The sequence below is a fragment of the Pongo abelii genome, chromosome 3 (assembly GCF_028885655.2).
Source record: "Pongo abelii isolate AG06213 chromosome 3, NHGRI_mPonAbe1-v2.0_pri, whole genome shotgun sequence".
Classification (NCBI taxonomy): Eukaryota; Metazoa; Chordata; class Mammalia; order Primates; family Hominidae; genus Pongo; species Pongo abelii.
This window is the reverse complement of record NC_071988.2, coordinates 18,529,220-18,553,358: the sequence shown is the minus strand read 5'-3', so window position 1 is coordinate 18,553,358 and position 24,139 is coordinate 18,529,220. Positions and strand designations below refer to the sequence as shown.

Below are 24,139 nucleotides of genomic sequence, written 5' to 3'. Positions count from 1 at the left end.
AAAGTAAATAATTGTATAAAATGGAAAAGGCAAGGAATTATCAAGGAATAATACTGAAATTTAGAATTATGGAGATACAAATATAGAATAGGATACTAGGAACTAAGTTTGTATGGGATAATACTATGCACAAATATAGGCTTTTAGAAAATGTTTATAGAATGAATACCTTTCATGCAGAATAAAACGTAACTTACTAAAACTGAGTCAAAAAAAATGATTCAAATTCCTAAGTGAGTCAATGACCATAGAGTAAACATGCAAAACTTACCAAGAAAGAATCACCAAAATACTGTAGACTTAGGAAATTTTTGTGTGTTATTTTCAATTTATTTATTTATTTATTTTTGAGACAGAGTCTCACTCTGTCGCCCAGGCTGGAGTGCAGTGTTGCAATCTCGGCTCACTGCAACCTCTGCCTCCCTGGTTCAAGTGATTCTGCTGCCTCAGCTTCCCAAGTAGCTGGGACTACAGGTGAGTGCCACCACGCCTGGCTAATTTTTTGTATTTTTAGTAGAGACGGGGTTTCACCATGTTAGGCAGGATGGTTTCTATCTCCTGACCTCGTGATCTGCCTGCATCAGCCTCCCAAAGTGCTGGGATTACAGGTGTAAGCCACCTCACCTGGCCTGTTATTTTAAATTTTTGTTTAAAAAGTTTAATTGAGATGCTCTGTAAACTATTTTCCAGAATTATGGAATATTGCATAATTTATTTTATGAAGCTCATTTACAGTGACAAACTGTCAGAGGAAAAATATAAAATGATATCATTTACGGATACGAATTTAAAAAAAATGAACTATTATCAAGTTGATTTCAGCAGGATTAGTGAGAAAGAGCACAATGGAAATTCCATAAAAGTAAGGCCCTGCCTCAGTGATAACTCCTAAAAAACTGACCAAAGCATAGCCATCTTTTTAACATGAAACAGCAAATGTGAAAATTTTAATTGCTGGTTAAACAAAACAGATGCCTTAATTAAAATTAGAAACAAAATTATAAATTTTCATTTTACGGGGAATGTTTTATGAATGCAAGAATGTAGTAAATAGATATCAGATAAGGAATAATCATTTTTAACATTTGCTGGTAAACATGCTTATATGTAGATAATATTAAAAGATTACTTAGCAAAATTATTTCATGTAAGAAAAATTTATTATGTAAACATAATTTAAGAATAACTTTAACAAAATTGTAAATTGATGATTGCAATTGACTGAGCATTCCCTTTGTATCACGCATTGTCTTAAGTATCTTGAATATATTATGTAATTAAATTGTCATTCTCGTTTTTAGACTAAGGAAGAAAAGCTCACAGACATTAAGTAACCTTCCTGGGGTTCCACAGCTAGAAATTGCAATAGCCAGGATTCAAATCCAGTTTTGTCTTGACTCCAAAGTCTATTTTTTTCCATTTTTTTAATTGTGATTAAATACCCATTCACCATGTTAATAACTTTTAAATGTATTAAAGTCTATTTTATTAACTATATTAATAAGCACTAGAAAGCTGCTTATTAATATTAGTATTAGACAATTCTATAAGGTTATTATGCTTGAACTAATTTGACGGTTATAGATGATTAGCCATGGAAAAAAAATGAATTGCAAAGACTTTTGAAATAGATCTAAAATAAGAGACATCACAAATAGGCCTTCTGTTTTAGAGTAAAATTCAAGTTAAGGCCTCACCTCAAAGTATGTGGCAAAGCATGATCCTACGGATTAAATTATTAAATATAAAATAGTCCTTCCATAAGATATTTTAAAAGTTGAATATTTTTCTGACTTCTAAATCCCTAAAATTTTAATAATTAACAGCATTGCAGAAAAAAAATGGTAATTTTTATTTCATGCAAATAAAATATCTGACTGTTCTAAGTCAATATCAACTACATTAACAGGCAAATATTATAAAGTCATGAATACACAAAGAATTTACACAAAGGATTAAGATAATCTCTAATATCCAAAATAATTGGCTAGCAAATGTGACCTGAAAAGTGTGTTGTGAAATTAATTCAATAGCTTAAGAACAGGATTGTTTTAGATAAAGAAAAAAATGGGATAGCAAACATAAGGAAGCATCTCCCTCATAAAGAATAACTGGAAACTTTTATTCATGACATCTACATCTATGTCTCTATCTGTGTTACCTATAGAGCAGTGGTCCTCAACCTTTTTTGGCACCAGGTACCGGTTTCATGGAAGACAATTTTTCCATGGACTGCGGGGTAAGTGGGGATGGTTTCTGGATGATTTAAGTGCATTGTATTTATTGCGCACTTTATTTCTATTATTGTATTGTCATTTATGATAAAATAATTATACAACTCACCATAGGTAGAATCAGTGGAAGCCCTGAATTTATTTTCCTGTGACTAGACAGTTCCATCTGGGGGTGATGGGAGGCAGTGACAGATCATCAGTTATTAGATTCTCATCAGCAGCCCACAACCTAGATCACTCACATGCGCAGTTCACAACAGGGTTCACACACGTATGAGAATCTAATGCCACTGCTAATCTGACAGGAGGCAGAGGTCAGGTGGTACAGGTGGTAATGCTAACTGCTCATCTCCTGTGCAGCCAGTTTTCTAACAGGGCACAGACAGGTAGTGGTAAGTGACCTGGGGCTTGGAGATCCCTACTATAGAGCATCCACATATGTATTCATGCACTAGATTATGATGTACAGTTTATTTCTTCAGTGGACAGGAGACACAGGAGCCTGAAAAATACTGCACTATAATGATGAGGGTGTGGTAAAATGCGCATTTTCTTGTCCTGTTTTGGGGGTATTCATTATTATATAATCTATCTGAAAAATTAGTTTAAAATTATGCAAGAGCCCCTTTCCATAAAAATTCATGGCCAGGCATGGTGGCCCATGCCTGTAATCCCAGCACTGTGCGAGGCTCAGGAGGGCAGATCATGAAGTCAGGAGTTTGAGACCAGCCTGACCAACATGGTGAAACTCCGTCTCTAGTAAAAATACAAAAATTAGCTGGGCATGGTGGCATGCACCTGTAGTCCCAGATACTCGGGAGGCTGAGGCAGGAGAATCACTTGAACCTGGGAGGCAGAGGCTGTAGCGAGCCAAGATCGCACCACCGCACTCCAACTGCAACAGAGTGAGACTCTGTCTAAAAAAAAAAAAAAAAAAATCATTAAATATGTGGCCAAAGATTTGTATAGGAGAGTTTCTCTGCCACCTTTACTCAAAATTCTCCAGTGTATCTCCATTTCTCTATCAATAAAAGATTGTCCTCAGAGGCCTTGCAATAGCCACGAAGGCACATGTAATTTGGGTGACCCGTTGCTTTCTGACCTTGCATATTCCTCTCACCCTCTCATTTTCAATCACACCGTCCTCCTTGCTGTTTTTCAAACACACCAGGCACATTCCCGTAAGATATTTTCCCAGGAGATTCCTCTGCTTTGAGAGTTCTCTGCCTGTGGGTGGGGCTTACTTCTTTTCTCCAAGTCAGTGCTCAAATTAAAAATTACAATACCTATTAAAAATTGCACCTATTAAATATAGCCACCTATTAAAAATTGCAATACTAGTTTCAGCACTACTTAGCCCCTTCTTCCTGCTTTAGTTTTGTTCTGTAAAATTTATCCCCTCCTGAAGGGGTGGGAAAAAATAAAATTAAATAAAATTTATTCCCTTTTAACATACTATACAATTTAATTATTATTATATTTATTCCTTATTTAATCTCTGAATGCTCTCTTTGTTCCCCACCACCAAGAATATATCCCCATAAGAGAAATAGTTAAGTAAAATTAGAAGTGTATGGTTATTAATACTGTAGGCCACATTTTACATAGGACAATGATAAGTATACAAAATAATAATTACAAGGAGAGTAATGTGCCTAAAGGATAGGAAATGCACAGAAATATTAACAGTGATTGTATAAGGGTTGGGACTCATTAGTATTTATTGTAGTTCATTCGTTTTGTTTATATCATATCTATTTTTATTCATTTTCAACGTTTAATAAAATGAAAATATGAGACTAATAGCTTTAAAAATATTAGTTTAATTTTAAGCTTGGCAATTACACAAAAATATCAAAACAATGCCTTCCATGAATTCTAGGTAAAGAAAGATACAAAAAATTTTGACAAAATGTAAAATCCATTCCTTGTTTTATGCTTTATAGAAGTATGTGTATAAAAATATATTTGATAATGTAAAATTATTACGGATAAATAATACTGATTGGTTAACATTACTATTATTTTCAGAAAGTATGCTTGAATACCTATTCAGCTTGAGTATTTTTTAAATTGGTGCTGTTTATTAAGACAGTATGATGCAAAATGTAAATGTCAAAATAAATATCTTTTCTATATAGCACTAAATTACAAAATGAAAAACATAGCAGTAAACAGATCCCATACACAATGGCAATCAAAAACACAAGGAAGTAAATTTAACATTGACTAGCATTTATATGAAGGAATAGCATTCTATAAAAACATAAAAATGGAAATTGAAGAAATACAGATAAATCCAATGCACCTGATGAAAGAACTTACTTTACAAACAGGTCATTTATTCTTAGACTATGTTATAAATAATACATTCACAGTATAGTGGTTAAAACTATACATTTTACTATTTAAGAGCATGGGCTCAAATTCTGTCTCGTGATGTATGAGTTTTGTAGCTGTGGGCATGAGTAGTATTGGAATATAATAGCATTTACCCCAAATTCTTGTGAAAATTAAGTAAAGTAATCGATGCACAGTGTTTAGCACAATATGTGGGCCAAAGTAGGCACTCAGTTTTCAAAATCTCATCTGATTTTTGTTATTTTTGTAACTTGATAAAAAGAAATCTATGTATCTCTTGGAAAATTAAACAGCAAGAAAAATTAAGATGCCATCGTTATTAAAATAAAGACTCCCAAAAGGGAATAAGCCATTTAAATTATTATAAAACTAAATTAATAAAATCAGTGATACTGGTACAAGAATTGGAAATATAAATAAAACCCAAGATATACATAAGAAACATACAATAACACACACACACACACATACACACACACAAACAGAATATATTATTCATGTACTCACTTGTTCAGTAATTGTTGACATACTATGTTCCAAGAATTGTGTTTGGTGCTAAAGGTTCAAATACTTCAATGAAATTTACAAAATACTGAGAATGACAGATTACAAAAATAATCTATTGTAATACCATTTGAGGTATGGCAATCATAGGGATAACAGCAGGAATTTCATAACTTTAAAGATCTGTAAAACAGAATTCTAATGCAAGGCATCAAAATTCCCTACCAAAAAAATGAGGAGAGAGAAAATGGGGAGAAACTGACCTTTTATGTTAGGGGTACACAAAGTGTCTCTTTGTTGCCAAATATAAGACTGTAATTATCTCCTATCTAAAATTTGCCAAGTCATTGTCCTGGAAGATTGCCTACTGCTTCTGAGGATTGGAGAAATAAGCAAGAGAAAGGTGCCAGGTAAGACGTGAGACAGGCTAACTGAGAGGGTAGGGCCATTTTTCTAATTTCTGGGTTCTGAGACAAGGAATCAATAATATGTCCTCAAACCCACATTTTCCTCCATGTGAACCATGGACTTGCTAGAAGGCACCATAGATTAAGAATACACAAATGAGAGCACTGTTGATCAAGACTGTGAGCTGGAGCTCAGAAACAAATGAGGCTTAATCATCCAAGGCATTCAAGAACCTACAAAAACTAGACGAGTTAGATGGCAACCACTCATCGAAATTAAAATCCTCACAAGGGGTTAAATTCTCTTTAAAACACATGATGGCAATCGAAGAGGAGTGAATATCTCTTTTGTCAGCCAAATAAGGAACTATGTTTTCCTCTCTCTGGAGCATGTGTCTGAGACAAGATGAAGCTCCCAAACCTTGCACCTCCTATGCAACTAGAACCATAGATGATCTGAATTGAGAATATTGGAGATGAGCTTAGGATCTGATATGAGGACAAAACTAGATGAATATTAACCACCATTAAAATGAAAGTTGAACAAAAGCCTACGGAATATGCTTAAACTTCCATTAAATGATTTATTCTTCTGCAGGAAAGGAGTGATCAACATAACATCACAATAATTAGACAAAATAAACATTTTGTTTGTAGCCAAAACTGAGATTCTTCAATAAGCCAATTGTATGTAGATAAAACAAAGTAAAATAAACCACAAAAAAAGTCAAGTCACTTGAACTTTGATGAGACTTAACAGTACTATGTTGAATGGGAGTGGTAAGTGTAGACATTCTTGTCTTATTCCAATACTTAGGGAAAATTCTTTTGCAACTTTTGGGCATTCAGTATGATGTTATTTTAAGATATGGTCCTCGATGCCAAGTTTGTTGAGGATGTTTGTAATGAAAGGATGTTGGATTGTTTTTCAAATACTTTTTCTGCGTCTATTAAGATTATCATACTTTTTAAATACTGTTTATGTGACAAATCACATTTATTGATCTGCATATGTTGAAACATCTTTGTATCCCAGGAATGAAGCCCACTTGGTTATGATGAATTATCTTTTTGATGTGCTACTGGATTCAGTTTGCTAGTATTTTGTTGAGGATTTTTGTATCTGTGTTCATCAGGGATATTGCCTGTAGTTTTCTTTTTGTTGCTGCTGTGTCCTTGCCAGACTTTGGTATCAGGATGATACTGGTTTGTAGAATGAGTTACTTTCTTGGAATAGTTTCAGTAAGATGCATACCAGTTCTTCTTTGTATGCCTGGTAGAATTGGGCTGTGGATCCACTTGATCTAGGGCTTTTTCATTGGTAGGTTTTTATTACTGACTCATATTTGTAACTCATTCAGGATTTCAGTTTCTTCCTGATTCAGTTTTGGGAGGTTGTTTCCAGGAATTTATCCACTTCCTCTAGGTTTTCTAGTTTGTGCATGTAGAGATGTTGGCAGTAGTCTCTGAGGGTCTTTTGTACATATCTGTGATATCATTTGTAATGTCACCTTTTTCATTTCTCATTGTGCTTGTTTGGATACTCTTTTTCCTTTGTCAATCAAGCTAGCTGTCTATCAATCCTGTTCATCCTTTCAAAAAACCAACTTTTCATTTTTTTTGATCCTTTGTATTTATTTTTGATCCCAATTTAATTTAGTTCTACTCAGAACTTAGTTATTTATTTTCTTCTGCTAGCTTTGGATTTAGTCTGTTCTTGTTTTTATAGTTGTGTGTGACATTAAGTCGTTAATTTGATATCTTTCTATCTTCTTGATGTGTGAATATAGTGCTTTAAACTTTCCTCCTAACAGCTTTTGCTGTATCCCAGAAGATCTGGTATGTCGTGTCTCTATTTTCTTTTGTTTCAAATATTATTTTGATGTCTACCTTCATTTTTTTTTTTTTTTGCTTACCCAAAACTCATTCAGGAGCAACTTAGTTGTCAAGTTTCCATATATTCATTGTACTGAGCATCCTAATCAGAGAAATCAGGCAAAAGAATGAAGTAAAAGGCAATCAAATAGGAAAAGAGGATGTCCAGTGATCTGATCTCTGATTACAAACAATATGATTCTATACCTAAACAATCATAAAGATTCTGTGAAAAGACTCTTAGACCTGATAAGCAACTTGAGTAAAATATTAGGATACAAAGTCAGCATGCAAAAATCAGTAGCATGACTATACACCAATAAAATTCAAGCTGATACTTAAATCAAGAACACAATCTCACTTAGAATAGCCAAAAGATATAAAATATCGAGGAATACATCTAACTAGGGAGGTCAAAGATCTCTACAAGGAGAATTATAAAACACAGTTGAGACAAATCATAGAGGACACAAACAAATGAAAAAAGCACCTCATGCTCACAGACTGGAAGAATCAGTATTATTAAAATGTCTATAATGCCCAAAGCAATCTAGAGATACAATAAAATCCCCATCAAATTACTCATGTAATTTTTCACAGAATTAGGAAAAACAATTCTAAAATTCATATGGAACCAAAAAAGAGCCAAAATAGCTAAAGCAATCCTAAGCAAAAAGAAAAAGCCAGAGCCATAACATTACCTAATTTCAAACTACACTAAAAGGGTATAGTAACTAAAACAGCACGGTATAGGTACAAAACAATGTAACAGAATAGAAAGCCCAGGAACAAAGCCACACACCTACAACAAAATGATCTTTCACAAAACTGATAAAAATAAACAATGAGGAAAGGACACCCTATTTAATAAATAAGCCTGGGAAAACTGACTATCCATATGCAGAAGAATGAAACTGGACCCCTATCTCTCACCATATACAAAAATTAACTCAATATAGATTAAGACTTACCTATAAGACCCCAAACTATAAACACCCCAGAAGAAAATCTAGGAAATACTCTTCTGGACATCGGCCTAGGCAAAGAATTTATGACTAAAGCCTCAAAGGCAAATGTAACAAAAATAAAAATTGACAAATGGGACTTAAACTGAAGACTTCTACACAGCAAAAGAAACTATCAAGAGTGTAAACAGGCAACCTACAGAATGGGAGAAAATATTTGCACATTATGCATCTGACAAAGGACTAACATCCGAAATCTATAAGGAAGCCAAACAAATCAGCAAGAAAATATGAATAATCCCACTAAAAAGTGGGCAAAAGTTATGAATAGACACTTTTTTTTTGAGACGGAGTTTCACTCTTGTTGCCCAGGCTAGAGTTCAATAGTGCGATCTCAGCTCACTGCAACCTTGGCCTCCTGGGTTCAAGAGAGTCTCGTGCCTCAGCCTCTCGAGTAGCTGGGACTACAGGCATGCACCACCACTCCCGGCTAATTTTTTTATTTTTAGTAGAGACAGGGTTTTCACCATGTTGACCAGGCTGGTCTCGAACTCCTGACCTCAGGTGATCCACCCACCTTGGCCTCCCAAGGTGCTGAGATTACAGGCGTGAGCCACCATGCCCAGCTGACACTTCTTAAAAGAAGATATACAAGTGGCCAACTAACATATGAAAAAATGCTCAATCTCACTATCACAGAAATGCAAATTAAAACCACAACGAGATACCATCTCACAAAAGCTAGAATGGCTATTATTAAAATGTCAAAAAAAAAATATGCTAGTGAGCCTACAGTGAAAAGAGAGTGCCTTTAAACTGCTGGTGGGAATGTAAATGTTCCACAGTGGACGGGTCTATGCACACCTACCCCAACATCTGAGGAGAGGCCAAAAAAAGAGGCTGATGAATCCAGTTTCACCAAAACAAACATTTTAATAGGGACTTGTGAACAGAAGCCATGTTTGTGTCTTGTGTCACAGGAAGACAAGATGATGGATCCCCAGGCCATTATCTCCCAGACCCAGTGCTCTTATACCATAGGGAAGGAGTAAGTAGTTCAGAAGAGATATGTAAGACAACTGAAGTGCAATAACATCAAGGTCATTCTACCTAAGGGCTTATAGTTAGTACCTGCTCTAACACAAGGAACAAAAGATAAGCTGAAATCTTAGAGGCCTTCCTGGATTAGGCGTTAATCAGAAGCCAACAAGGCAGATTAGATGGAGTTACATTTGCCTCCACAATGAATGGGTTCACCCACTATGGAAAGTAGTTTAGAGACTGAAAACCTATCTATTGGGGAATACATTCATTATTTGATTGACGGGTTAAACAGAAGCTTAAACCCTAGCATTACACAACATATCCATGTAACATACCCAGGCTTGTACCCCATGAATCTAAAATAGGAAAATATGGGTCTGGCTCGATGGCTCACGCCTGTAATCCTCAAAGCTTGAGAGGCTGAGGTGGGCGGATCATTTGAGGTCAGGAGTTTGAGACCAGCCTGACCAACATGGTGAAACCCCGTCTCTACTGAAAATACAAAAAATTAGCCAGGTGCGGTAGTGCACACCTGTAATCCCAGCTACTTGGGAGGCTGAGGCAGGAGAACCACTTGAACCCGGGAGGCAGAGGTTACAGTGAGCCGAGATAGTGCCACTGCATGGGCGACACAGTGAGACTTGTCTCAAGAAATTAAAAAAAAAAAAAAAAAAAGGAAAATACGAAATAAAAGTTGATGAGAAATAAACTATATCAGAATGAATACAAGTATTCTTCAGGTTAAACTTAATAGTCAATATCAGAAATAAACCAATTAGAGATGGTTTACCTCACGATTTTTATCTGGTGACATTTTGCCTCCTAAGGGACTATTTGGCAATGGTTGGAGACATTTTTGTTGTCACAAATGGAATGGGGCCTACTGGCATCTAGTGGGCAGAGACCAAGGATGCTGTTAAACACCTTACAATGCACAGAACAGCCCCCAACAATAAAGTATCCAGCCCTAACTGTCAATCGTACTAAGGTTAGAAACCTTGATTTAACTCCTGCCTATTGGCACTTAAGCATTACCAGTTGTTGAGAGGAGTTGAAAGTACTTTATCTAACGAACAAATTTGCTGAGTCCGTCATAGGTTATTCACTTTAAAAAGGCAAAGTGTATTACACAGCCAAGTACACGTCTCGGTTAAAATCTGATTCTTAGCCTTTTCCCCCCATTTAATTAATGTGGATATAGAACATTGGAGGTCCTGTTGTGAGAAAACCTCCACTAGCCTAGCTGAGTTGGTGCCTTTCAAGAGGCAACAGATTTTACTCCTGAGTCTCCTCTAACTGACTTTGCAATCTTGATAGTCACTTCCTGTCTTGGATATCTATTTCCACATCTGTCAGAAACGGGCATTGACCTAGGAAGCATCCTTTTAGAGATGTGACATTTTCTCTTTGCTTCCCCTAACCCCTCTTCCTACACAAGTCTTTTTGTGTCTTCTCTTTCCATGAAAAATCGCCAGATTTCAACTTCAATCCTTTGTCATATTAAAAAAAAAAAAAAGGAAACTGTGGAACATCTGACGCTTTCCGAGACAAGCACGTTTCTGCAGGAGCACAGAAATCAAAGCAAATGAGACATTCTACTATCTGCACAATCTGAAGTTTAATTAAAACAACTTTTCATTGCCCTATTAGAATCATGATGGGAAGGGAAGAATGAAGCACATTTCTTTATCTGCTGTCTTTATAGTACCTAAGCTGCATGATATAACATTTATTAACAACTTTGAGAAAACTTGAATGCAATAGTATTCATTGGCTTCTGTGTTGAAAAACATGCTACTTAATGGAATTTACACAGCACTATGTGTATTTTAATGACAGATAGTGTTTTAGAGAGGAAAACGTTGTATGGAGTTTTATAATAGACATTGATGTACTCTATAATAAAGTAGAATAATCATTTTTCAACCTATTAAAGACCACGAGTCACAAAGTAATACCTGTGTATTCAGTATACATTTCTTCATAATGAGTTTACAAAACAATAAGCTCATTTTGTCCAATTATTGGTTCTCCACACTCCCAAAATATATTTTTGTGTGTAATATAAATACACATACAACCATATATGCATATTAAATATATATATATATATATATATATACACACACAAATATTTGTGATGCATGGGGTATGTGAATATATAATTTATGTGTGTGTGTATTCTGTAAATTTGAAATGTTTAATTTAATACTTTTGCCCTCTCATTCTCTTTTTCTCTCTTTGTTGTCAGAGGGGTACAAGGTACAGAGTAGCTATAGAAAGTTCTATGTAAATACCTCCACTATAGCACAGATAATATTGCTATAAACATGATTCTGTGGAACAAAATTACACAAGTGTAGCAAGAAATGTTCATAGATTTGGGAGAATTATGCTCCAGTGTTCTAAAATAAGATTTTAAAAATAAATTTAAAAGATTCTCTTGGCTCCCTTTCACATTTTGCTTTTTTATTGATTTTTAGTAGCTCTACTGGGATATAATATATATAAAATAACCTGCACATATTTGAAATGTACAATTTGATGTTTGGACACATATCTATACAAGTTAAAAACTTTACTATGATCAAGAAATGAAAAAATAAATTACCCATTAGGTTTTCTCAGGCCCCTGTGTAACTCCTCCCTCCCTCACTCCCTGCCTCCAAACTAGCCCATCTCCAGACAACAACTGATATGCTTTTTTTTAACTACAGATTACTTTGCATTTTCTCAAATTTTATATAAATAGAATATTTTGTACATATCATGTACCTTTTTTTCTCCTCTGACTTCTTTCATTTAGCATAATTATTTTATCTATGTGGTGTGTTTTAGTGGGTTGTTCCTTTTTATTACTGAGTAGTATTCCTTTCCATGGATGTAGCAATGATGAATGCAAATTCTAGAATGGTCTTCTTTTCCTTATTCTTTATATAAGTGGGAAGCACTAAATATTTTACTATTTACTAGGATGTAAGAATCCTAGTGAGTTATGATTACTAATTAACTACTTAATTAGTAAATTAACAAGGAAGTAGAATTTTTGTATAGGCTCTTTTTCAAGCTGAAATAAGCCCATTCTGTTCCTAGTTTGCTACAAAGTTTTATTAGGAACGGGTGTTAGATTTGTAAAATGCCTTTGGAGTCTGTGGAGATGACTCTATGTTTTCTTACTTTCTTAGTATATATATGGTTTGGATCTGCCCCCATTATTCAATCATATCCCACCCAAATCTCATGTCAAATTGTAATGCCCAATGGTGGAGGTAGGCTCTGGTGGGAGGCAACTGGATTATAGGGGCAGATTTTTCCCCTCAATGCTGCCCTTATGATAGTGAGTGAATGCTCACAAGATCTGGTTGTTTAAACATGTGGTACCTCCCCCACTCTCTCTCTTCTTCCTGCTCTGGCCATATAAGGTGTGCCTGCTTCCCCTTCACCAGAAGCTGTCATGCTTCCTGTACAGCCTGTGGAACCATGAGCCACTTCAACCTCTTTTCTTCATAAATTATCCAGTCTCAGGTATTTCTTTGTAGTAAAACAAAAACAGGCTAATGCAAGTATGTTCATAGGAGGAATTACACTGATTGATTTGTGAATGCTAAATTAACCTTGTATTCCTGATATAAACTCCATTTGTCCTTCATGTTATTTTATGTATTGTTAGATTCTATTTTCTGAGATTGTATTAAGAACTTTTCCACGTATGTTCGTAAGAGATGTTTTCTTTTATGTCTACAACGTTCTTTCTTTTTAACACTTTTGTCTGGTTTTGCTATCTAATGCTGGCATCATAGAGTGAGTTGAAAAATATTGCCACCTCTTCAATTTTTTAGAAGAATTTTATACAATTAGTATAATCTCTTCTTTAAAGGTTTGGCAGAAAATACTGGTGAAGCAATTTGAGCCTGGAGTTTTCTTTGTGGGGTAGTTTATCATTACTCTCCTAAGAATCCTACACCTGTAGAAATGTATCCTATAAATGATTATTTTATACTGAATCCACTTTGAATGATTCCCTCCTTCCTCCATGTTTGGGTTATATGCTCTTTGTACGCGCAATTATGATACTCTGCATTTATCTCTATTGTTGTAAAGTAGATTTTTTTTACCCTAAAATGTGATCTCCTTATAAAAACTTATCTATATTTTCCCCAGGAAATAAATAATGTTTCACATATAAGGTGGCTCCCCTATAAAACTGAGAAACATACCAGAAAAAAATGCAACTGTGACATTATTATTTTTACTGGTGGTAGCTATGATGAAATAGAAATACTACTGAACTTAGAAGTTTTGGTTCAGTACTAGCTGTGAAAACAAATTAAGACCACCCAAATGTGTAAAAACAGAGGCTAAATAGCTTTCCATAATATTCATAAATATTCAGAGCTTTCTATAGCAAAGGAGTAAGCCGCAATCACTTGTGTTTGGCAGAGATTCAAAGGCAAGCATGGAAATGCGAAAATGTTATAGTGAAAACAAAGGGAAGGCTTCAGGTGTGTCCTAATTGGATGTTTTGACATGGGAAAACTGTATTTGTGTTATCTAGAATTGTGGTTGGTTTGGGGAGCATAGTCAGTTTTCTCTAGTTGGTGCTGAGGTGGAAACGGGCATAATGGAAAAGCTATAAGTTGTTGTCCAAGTCCTGACATTCTGGGCCAATTGCTTTGGAGGCTGCGGTTTCTGGGCTGGTTGCTGCAGAGGTTTTGGGACAGAGGTTCTACTGTTATATATGGTCTGACCATGGTTCATGGGAATGTTCACTCTTTCATAGCTCAGCTGCTTAGCATGTGGCCCTTATGAGCATTGAACTATGTTACAGAGCTAATGAGGAACTTGAAGCTTAGGGAGAACAAGGCACAAACTTAAAGTTACATGTTTAATAAAGAGTTAAGTGTAAGAAGCAAGAGTGTTGGGTTTTGATCTAGAGCAATAGTTCTCAAAGTGCAGTTTTGGCTCCAGCAGCATGAGGTAACTTGAGAAGTTGTTAGAAATGCAAATTTTGGGCTCTACTCCAGATCTATTGAATCTGATACTCTGGGGGTGGGGTTCAGCAATCTGTGTCTAAATAAGCCTTCCAAGTGATTGTGCTGCCTACACCTATATGACGAGTATGAGAACTGCTGATCTAGAGCTAGGTTCATTACATTGTGAAACTTTCCAGCTAGGGAAAAAGAATTCCCTAACCCTGAATATGCTCCTCTAGATGTCAACGGTATGATGGTTAGAGTGATTTGCTTAACAAGGATTAGAAATAATCACTATGTTTTAAATGTGAGATGCTAAAGTTCTTGCAAGGGATTTGAATAAATTGAGCTTTATTAGGACTGATGAAATAAGGATACTTATATCCCTAAAGAACAGTTTAAGTTTGAACATGAAATAAATCAAAGGAAATTCTAGGCTTGGAATCTACAGATGCCATTAATTAGTAGATGAGGTGTTTGGTATTTAGACTGAGCTAGAATCTTAATTTGGGGGAAGTGACATTTGATACAGAATCCTGGCTTTGCAGAAACAGAGAAACCTTGCATGTCCCAACCACTCATTAAAAAAAAAAAAAAGGAAAACAACACAATAAGAGGGCATCAAATCTTTCATTCTTAATCATAGAACCCCATTTCCGCACTTCACAGACTTCAGTTTCACAAAGACAGTGTGTTAGATGCTTTACATGAAATTAGAGGTGATTTAATCAGAAAATGGAAGCTGTTAGTACAAGAGACAGAAAAAACTTTTTAAAATTGAAACATACATATCAAAATATAAGACTAAAATATATTAGAATGTTCTAATAATATAGCATTAGAATAGAAAAAATATTCTAATGTAGGTCCACTTAATACGTATTGAGACTTTTGCTGAAATCAATCATATCTCATAACCAGGAAAATAGTAGTAAAGCAGTAGAACTGTGATATGGCTTTGTCTCATGTGCTTTACATATGATTGATATGTAAACACACACACATATACATGTACATATAAATGTATATATACATATATATGTATTAATATGTGATATATATATATATTTATTATTATGTTTGGGTGTGTATTCTCCTGATTTTCCCAATCAAATTATTTCCCCACAAGGTGTTAGCAACATTTCTGATAGTGGAAGCCTATATGCCTTATTTTAAATGGGGAAAAACGTGTTTTCAACCCATCTAAAAGCCCAAAACATTATCCAGGATATTAAATACTTTACCCCCTTATTTAGAAATCCACAAAATATTTCTGCTTAATATATGTTTGAATCATCATTACTTATTTAATCTATACTTTAAAATCCCTTTAATGAATGTGTTTGCATAGTGTGTAATGATTATGTACGATATATAAAACAAATTGCAATTTTTTTTGTATTCACTTCTCAGAATGCACAGACTTTGTGAATTACAGGAGTTTTTCTAAGGATTTGACCTTTCTACATTCTTGGATTCACTTACACTAACCGTTTTATATTTTATATAACACTGTAGGGAAGATGATAGTGTCACCTTTGTCGACAACTTGACCTCAATACACAACCCAAGACATTATTCTAATCAGGGAACAGCTGAGAAACTAGTGCAAAACCCTCTATATACTCCCATCCATCTCCTGCCCAACTCATTCAGTTTTACTGGCCCACACAAGCCTACTCCTTAGAGTAGGGTTTGGATTTTAGAATCAGATGTTTAATTTTGTGTAAAATATTTCTTCAAGTCTTTATATTCCAAACTTTAAATTCAAAGAACATGTATGCTTTCAGCTGGAGAGGGAGAGAAAAAAAGAACACATAAATATATGTTGTATACACACATGGATATTTGTGTATATATCTCATATATGTGTGCACATGTATGTCCATTTATATGTACATTTAAGGATATACATATATATACACAGATGTTCATGGTTTCTATTTGTAGTTTACATATTGAGATAAATAGCAAATAAATATGTGATTGTATATTATCTTTACAAGGTACCACCTTTAATATGCTAGACAAAGTAAGGAGTCAGTGAAATATGCTAGACAAAGTAAGGAGTCAGTGAAAGTAAGGAGTCAGTGAAAATAATTCCCTTAAAAAGATTACAGTTTAATTAGGAGAGAGAGCATATAAACAGACAAGATATCTGACATAAATATTTAATTATCAAATAAAGAGATAAATACATTATACCAACACATTGGAAATAATATAAATCTTAACAACTAATAAAGTACAGCAATAAATGTATTAACATTGTATTGTGGTGTTATAGCAACACCAGGAAGGGATCCTTTGCACAATAATTGAAGATGTTAGTGAAAGTTGCATGATGAAGGAAATGCATGAACAAAAAGGAATGAGGCATATGGAGAAGATAAAAGAAATCTCCAACAGAAAGAGCAGTATACAGAAAAGATAGAGATAAGAGAAAGATGAACCACAGAAAATGTAGGTAATTGGTAAATCAGGATTTTTGAAGCATAGACTACGAGGCAGGGAGTGTCAAATGATGCATTGCTGAGGTAGAAAAAGGTCTGTTTATAGTGGATCTTATATCTATTTTAACACAATGAGTCTTATATCTATTTGATCATGCTCTGTTGGTGGCAATAAATCTTTGGAGAGAAGAGGACCAGTTGAAAAGACAGTGTAGTGATTCCTGTGAAGAGTTTCAATGTTCAGAACTAAGGAAATGGAAGTAGGGGCATTGTGTAAGGAGAAAAGTTCAAAAAACATTTAGGAGGAAAGTCACTAGGACTTGACACATATGTATATGTGTACGTGAGGGGAACGGTAAATGGCTGACAAAAGGCCCCCAGATTTCTAGGAGAATATTGACAGTGTAAGAGAAGAAACTGGTTTGAGAGGGGAAGGATGAGTTGTTTTCAAAACTATATCTAGTTTCAAACAAGAAATAGATGAGCCCTTCAAGACAATGTCTGGTGTCCAAAAGTCCAGTTTGGAAATTTAATTATTTAGTAATGAGAGACAAAAAGCCTGAGGGGAAACCCTAGTTGTTTCACTCTCTTGGCCAGCTAACTATGGGCAAGTGGTTTAGTTTCTCTAAGCCTTACTAAGATTTTCCCCCATAAAATGAAGTACAATTTGTTGTCCTCTTGTAAAGATAAAATGAGCTCATTTCTATAAAAGTGTTATTTAAACTCTATGTTTTCCAAGAGTAAAGCCATGTTATCATCAGATTAAACAAGGATCTGGCAGCTACATCCCAAATTAATATTTGTTGGTCCTGCTAATTTATCAATGGATGTATATGTAACCTTTAGGATAGGCTAAACTAAGGCAAAAAATGGCTTCAACATCAGATACGTTTCCTTAAACAGAAAAGGCAGATAACCACAAAGTAAAATATCTTTTAAGACCATGGAAATTAGAGTAAGTCTACTTTGGGAATAGTAGAATATCCTGGTAGACCAATGTGTCTTCTACTGCATGAAAACCTAGGCCTACTATAAAAAAATACTGGAAGAAAACTGGGACTAAGATATAAAAATTAAGATTCTGAAACAAAGGAAAGGCAGGAGTACTTACAGCAGATATTCAGAGACAGCAGATGAGTATGGAAGATACTCATAAAAATATTTCCATATGGCAGATACTGACACTATGACTAAGATGTTCCTGGAAAACCTATTTGCTAGTATTAAACAAAGAAGACTTTTGATTGTAAGCTATCCTTTTATTGTTCTCTGACAATACCCAAAAAGAAAACATCTTAACATTCATGAAAGTAAAGCCCATAAAGCACAAGAAGTTTCAGCATGTCCTTTGGGGAATGAGCAAGAGGCTCATTTCTCTTCTCTTCTCTTTTTCCATCAATAGTCACTGATGGAAGAGAAACCTCCATTCCAGGCCATGAATTATGGTAGGAAGAGTCAGAGGACCAGTGGCAACGGTGAATAGAGTAGGGAGCAAGAGCCACATTCTGAAGCTATTCAACAGCAAAAGAGAAAATCGCTAGACAGTCTAGGTGAAGAGTAACAGTGAAGAGTAGCTGCCACAGCCTTGTTTAATCTGATGATAACATGGCTTTACTCTTGGAAAACACAGAGTTTAAAGTGAAGAGAATAAGATGTAGGAAAAGGCAATAAAGAGGGTTAGGTGTTCCAGTGACATTGTGAGAGATAGGCTGAGGGTAAAATTACAATCCACATGCTCGATTGCACTCCTTTCCTTCTCAATAAAGTAGTTCTATTACATATATATTGACAATTGTTCACAAATTGACACATTCCAAATGAGTAGAAAGACCTTCCATTTGTTTTGAAAGCACATGACACAAAAATGACCAGATGAGAATTCAGGTCTTCTAGTTCTAATGAACCAAGAAAATTCAGAAATATCTCCTGATGAGGCAATTGAACTCTGTTATTACAAACATGAATGGCTTACGCCTGTAATCCTAGCATTTTGAGGGTCCAAAGTGGGAGGATTGCTTGAGCCCAGGAGTTCAAAATCAACCTGGGAAACACAGTGAGATCTCATCTCTACAAAAAATTTTAAAAAATAAGCCAGGCATGGTGGTGCATACGTATGTACATTTAAGGACATATGCATATATACACAGGTGTTCATGGTTTCTATTTGTAGATTACATAATGAGGTAGATAAATAGTAAATAAATATGTGATTGTACATTATCTCTACAAGGAACCACCTTTAATGTACTAGACAAATGCGCTAGTCGCAGCTATGTGGGAGGTGGAGGCAGGAAGATCCTTTGAGCCTAAGAGGTTGAGGCTGCAGTGAGCTGTGATTGCACCAATGTACTCGAGCCTAGGCAACAGAGCCAGACCCCGTCTCAGAAAGAAAGAAAGAAAGAAAGAAAGAAACAGTGAGTGTATTATTAATTTGGTTTCCAACTCTCTTAGGAATTAACATGCTATGGAAGAACAAACATTTGTTCACTATATAATATTTGCAATATGGGCACTAGTAATGATGTAGGCATAAAAATATGATTTTTTTTTCTCACTACATATTTATCCTATCCCTCCTCTTACCATACGTCAAGCCAAATGTCAAATGGGAATGCTACTTGCTAGCAATGGGATCTTTGCATTCAAATGTGTCTAGTTTATCTTGGTTTCCACAGACTTGTCCAGTGTAGGAAAAGAGATCTTTATTCCCAGATAAAGAGAAATGCCAGTTCAAAGAAAGAGAAAAACTAAGTGGAAAGGAAATGGTAATAAATGATACAATGGAAGAACACTATTTTGAATTGAACTTGCAAATTAATATTCAAAAGCATGAATCATGTTCTATGTAGAAGGAAAATAAAATGAATATGTAATTGTTTTGATAAATTCAAATGCTTTAATAAAATTACTTTTTAATAAAATAAACTTATGTTCCAATAAAGACATATAGTTCCTTCATATTATTAAAGAAAAAAAATATCTTAAATTAAGGATCAGAATGATACTTAATGGTAAATCACTAGGATATTAATTAAATACAATAAAAGAATAGAAAGAATACTACAATCACCACTGTAACTGAAGTGAATTGGCATTGCTATTGCAAAGGCAACAATAGCATAATTGATCAGAATGGAGGAGTTCAAATCATAATTTTCTGTGTGGATAAAATTTTTGACTAAGAGTAATATCTGTAAAACAATGGCAGAATTCAGAAAATTTTCAATAATATGTTTTATTGTTTTAAATTGATAATTTTCGAACATTATGTTGAAAATATCTGATGTATAATGAAAACGGGCAAAAATTAAAAACCGAGAAATGTTTTTAATTTTGAGAAATATGAGAAATACAACACTTTAATCAGTATAAATATTAGAAAAGTAAATGGAGAGATAATGTTCTTGCACAGGAAGACAATATACTAAAAGTGGCATTTTTTCAAAATAATTTATATATTTAACAAAATTAAAAAACATTTTGTTTTACATTGTTTTTAAATTAAGTTCATATGGACTTACGTATATGGAAAAAAAATTTTAACTTAAAAAGAGAGAAAAAGGAGAGATCGGCCTGTTACAGAAACATGATATAAAGTGACAAAAATTTAAATTATGTTGTAGTAGCAGAGAAAAAGGCACTTAATGGGATATATAAGAAAACACTAATGTGTAAAAACTAAATTATATAATAAAGGTGGTATTCAAATTAATAAAAGTTAAAAATATTATTTTATAAATGATATATGGAAATGTGACTAAGCGTTTATTTAAAAAATATTAGGTGCCTAAATCATACCATACTTAAAAATTAATTGTGGATTCATTATATTTTTATTTTTTGAAATTTAATAATGTACCAAAACTATAGAAGATTATTTATACAACTTTGATCTTTAGAATATCAAATAACTTTATTTTTAAATTCTGTATAAAATACATTAATATTAGAAAAATTATAAAGCAAGCATATTTATTTGAAACTAAAACGTGGATATATATAAAATACTTGCATATATATGCATGTATATATGTATAATACATGTACATATACATGTATATATGTATAATACATGTACATATACATGTTATATATATGCCTGTATATATGTATTTATATATATTAAAAACATATATCAAGGATATCTATACACTACTCAACTCACCAGTTGCCAGAAGTATGATCATTCACCTTAAGATTAGCAAAGATCAAATTTCACATTGCATGCCTGTATCAAAATATCTCAGGTAACCCATAAATATATACACCTACTATGTACCCACAAATTTTTTTAAGTTTTTAAAAAATTAATAATTTTAAAGAAACATAATGAAAGATGTAAAGGAAAGAGACCCCTAAAGAAAATAAAAATTGATATTTTTTCTGGATGGCCATTAATGCTAACTAGCAAGAGATTTAAAAGAGATCAGATTTGAAATCTTGATGTGACTTTAAAAAAATTAAGGAAAATAATTTGACAAATGCATAGTGAAATTACAATAGTAAAAAAAAATAGAAATAACCAAAAGGGCTGGTATAGTAGATTGGTGCAATGATTGATGGATTATGGGCCAGGTGCAGTGGCTCATGTCTAATCCAGCACTTTGGGAAGCCTAGGCAGGAGGACTGCCTGAGCCCAGGTGTCTGAGACCAGCCTGGGCAACGTAATGAGATTCTGTCTACAATAAATAAATAAATGAGAATTATGGATTATGGTTTACCAACACAAATAAATTCTCTTGAATCTTTTATAAAATTAATGACCTAGAGGAATATATAAAACTAATAGTAAAGAAACCCATTTGGTTCTGTGGCAAATGTATACACAGCCTTAGAAAGACTCCTCTTCTGTAAAGTGTGCAGTAAGTAGGTAGGTACTGGTAAGATAATTTAAGAAGTCATGATAGTTTAAAGAGGGAATATAGCAAACAATAATATATATTTTGAAACATTTTGTTTACATTTTAAAAATTGTATGAATGTTCATTTTGTCAATATTTTTATTGCCAAGGTTTTGTCACTGAATATCATCCCTCCTCAACTGGAGTATCTGTTTTCTTTCTCCCCTAAACAATGTAAAGGTCAGAATGCTAGGAGACAACAAGTGACTCTGATTAAGAAAGTTGAGCAAAGTTTTAAAAGGCTGCAGATTATATTAACATTCCCGGTGAGCGGCAGTCCCCTTTCCTGTAGGGGAATTACATACACATCCACCATCCTCTCACTTATACACACCCTCCAACCACACCCCAGAGTTCTGTCCCTCAAGAGGCCTTCTTCTGGGAGAAGCACCTTTGGCAGGGTGCACTACACCCTGACACACTCATGACATGGGACAGGAGATGTCAGAGCTGAATGAAAGCTTTTTTTTTTTTTCATACGGAGTCTCGCTCTGTGTCCCAGGCTGCAGTGCAGTGGTGCGATCTCGGCCCACTGCAAGCTCCGCCTCCCGGGTTCACGCCATTCTCCTGCCTCAGCCTCCCGAGTACCCGGGACCACAGGCGCCTGCCATCATGCCCGGCTATTTTTTTTTTTTTTTTTTGTATTATTAGTAGAGACGGGGTTTCACCTTGTTAGCCAGGATGGTCCTGACCTCGTGACCACGTGATCCGCCCGCCTTGGCCTCCCAAAGTGCGAATGAAAGCTTTAAGAGCGCTGCTTGTTTCTGGCAGCTCTCAGGTTCTTCCTGTCTGCCTCAGAAGCGGCATATTCCACATAGGGGTTGCATCTTCAGTCTGAACTCATCCTCTTCAAGATGACAAGATGGGTGGAGCAGAGCTGCCACCAACCTCCGGTGATTTCCACACAATGTAAGTGAAAAACTATTGTTAAAAGACACTAAAATGTGGGGGTAGTTTTTATCTCGGCATAACCCAGCGGAAGCTAATTAATGCAGATCTAGTTACCAAGGTGTGGGCAGAGGAGAGGGAAACCAAACTGAGGCGCGTACTGCCCATAGGCCAGACAGTAGTGGACGCCATGGCTCAGAAACGGAGCTGTGGGGACTGGGCTGCCAGAGCGGTGTTTGAGGGGTGCAGCCAGTTGTCCTCCCGTCACCTCCCCAGCAGCTTCACAAGTAGGAGCCTCAGTAACGAATGAAGAGTTTTGCTTTTACTGACTGGCTGTTTTACATTATGTAATGGGCTCTGTGAATTATTGCAGAGTTCGTACTGCCTTTTTAATCTTTGAATAAACCTGTTTCAAGATGGTGTCAGAAGGACAGCCGAACACTCGAGTGGGAGGGAGGGGTAAACTAAAACTTTATTACTTTAAGCAAATAGCAATAGAAAATTAGCCTTATAACAAGAGAAAACAAAATGTAGCCAAAGCTCAGTAAAATGTAACCGGAAGCTCATAAGACCACAGGAAGCCCCATCACGGGAGTCGGGAGACGCCCGGGGGCCTGCAGTCCAAGTTGTAAGCAAGGCCAGGTGCGGTGGCTCACGCCTATAATCTCAGCACTTTGGGAGGCCCCCGGGGGCGGATCACCTTAGGGTCGGGAGTTCGAGACCAGCCTGGTCAACATAGTTCACTCTACTAAAAATACAAAAATTAGCCGGGTGTGGTGGCACACGCCTGTAATCCCAGCTACTTGGGAAGCTGAGACAGGAGAATTGCTGGAACCCGGAGGCAGAAACTGCAGTGAGCCGAGATTGCACCACTGCCCTCCAGCCTGGGTGACAGAGTGAGACTCCATCTCAAAAAAAAAAAAAAAAAAAAAAAAAAGAAGTAAGCAAATATCACAGCAAAAGCAGTCTTAAGTAGGTATAAAAGAACTAACAATAGAAGACAACATGTAACCAAAGCTCACCAGACCGCAGGAAGAATCATCACCGGAGTCGGAAGGTGGACGGCCGGGGTCCTGCAGTTGGAGCTGGGGCAGTCCCCAGCACACGACCACAGCAGCCTTCAGCTCCTCCTTTGTGTAAGCTCCTTTTATTAAGTCCAGTTGTTACTTTGAGCACCGTCTGTTGTTTGCTCAGGAGGGCCCTTCCGAGCAAGCAACATTGAAACAATCACTCCGGGAGCGGTGTTCCGGGAGCAGCGTTCCGAAACGTGCTCCAGGACTTGAACAATCGTTCCGGGAGAGTGTCCCAGGACATGTTCCAGGACTTGAGTTAATTTCTGGACTTTTAGCCAAATCTTACACAAGTCATTTACCTTTTCATCTCAGATGGCTCTGCCTCTTACAGATGGAGGCATATTTTAAAATGGCGTTAGTGTGACCAATTTTTCTCTTCCTACAAAACCTTAGAGAAAAATCTGAAACTAGCTTACCCTCAAAATATATAAAGAAAATTTAGGGTTTGTATTTTTATATTA

The 24,139-nt window shown here is 35.4% G+C and overlaps 1 long non-coding RNA gene across 1 annotated transcript in view; it reads right to left on the bottom strand.

Annotated features, from left to right (window-relative positions):
- Positions 1-23,862, bottom strand: part of LOC129058922 (uncharacterized) — a 119,281-nt gene extending 95,419 nt beyond the window's left edge. Inside the window, exon 1 of the long non-coding RNA XR_008524370.2 lies at positions 23,628-23,862. This is a non-coding gene — a long non-coding RNA (uncharacterized LOC129058922). The remainder of the gene's footprint in view (positions 1-23,627) is intronic.
- Between the last annotated feature and the right edge of the window lie 277 nt (positions 23,863-24,139).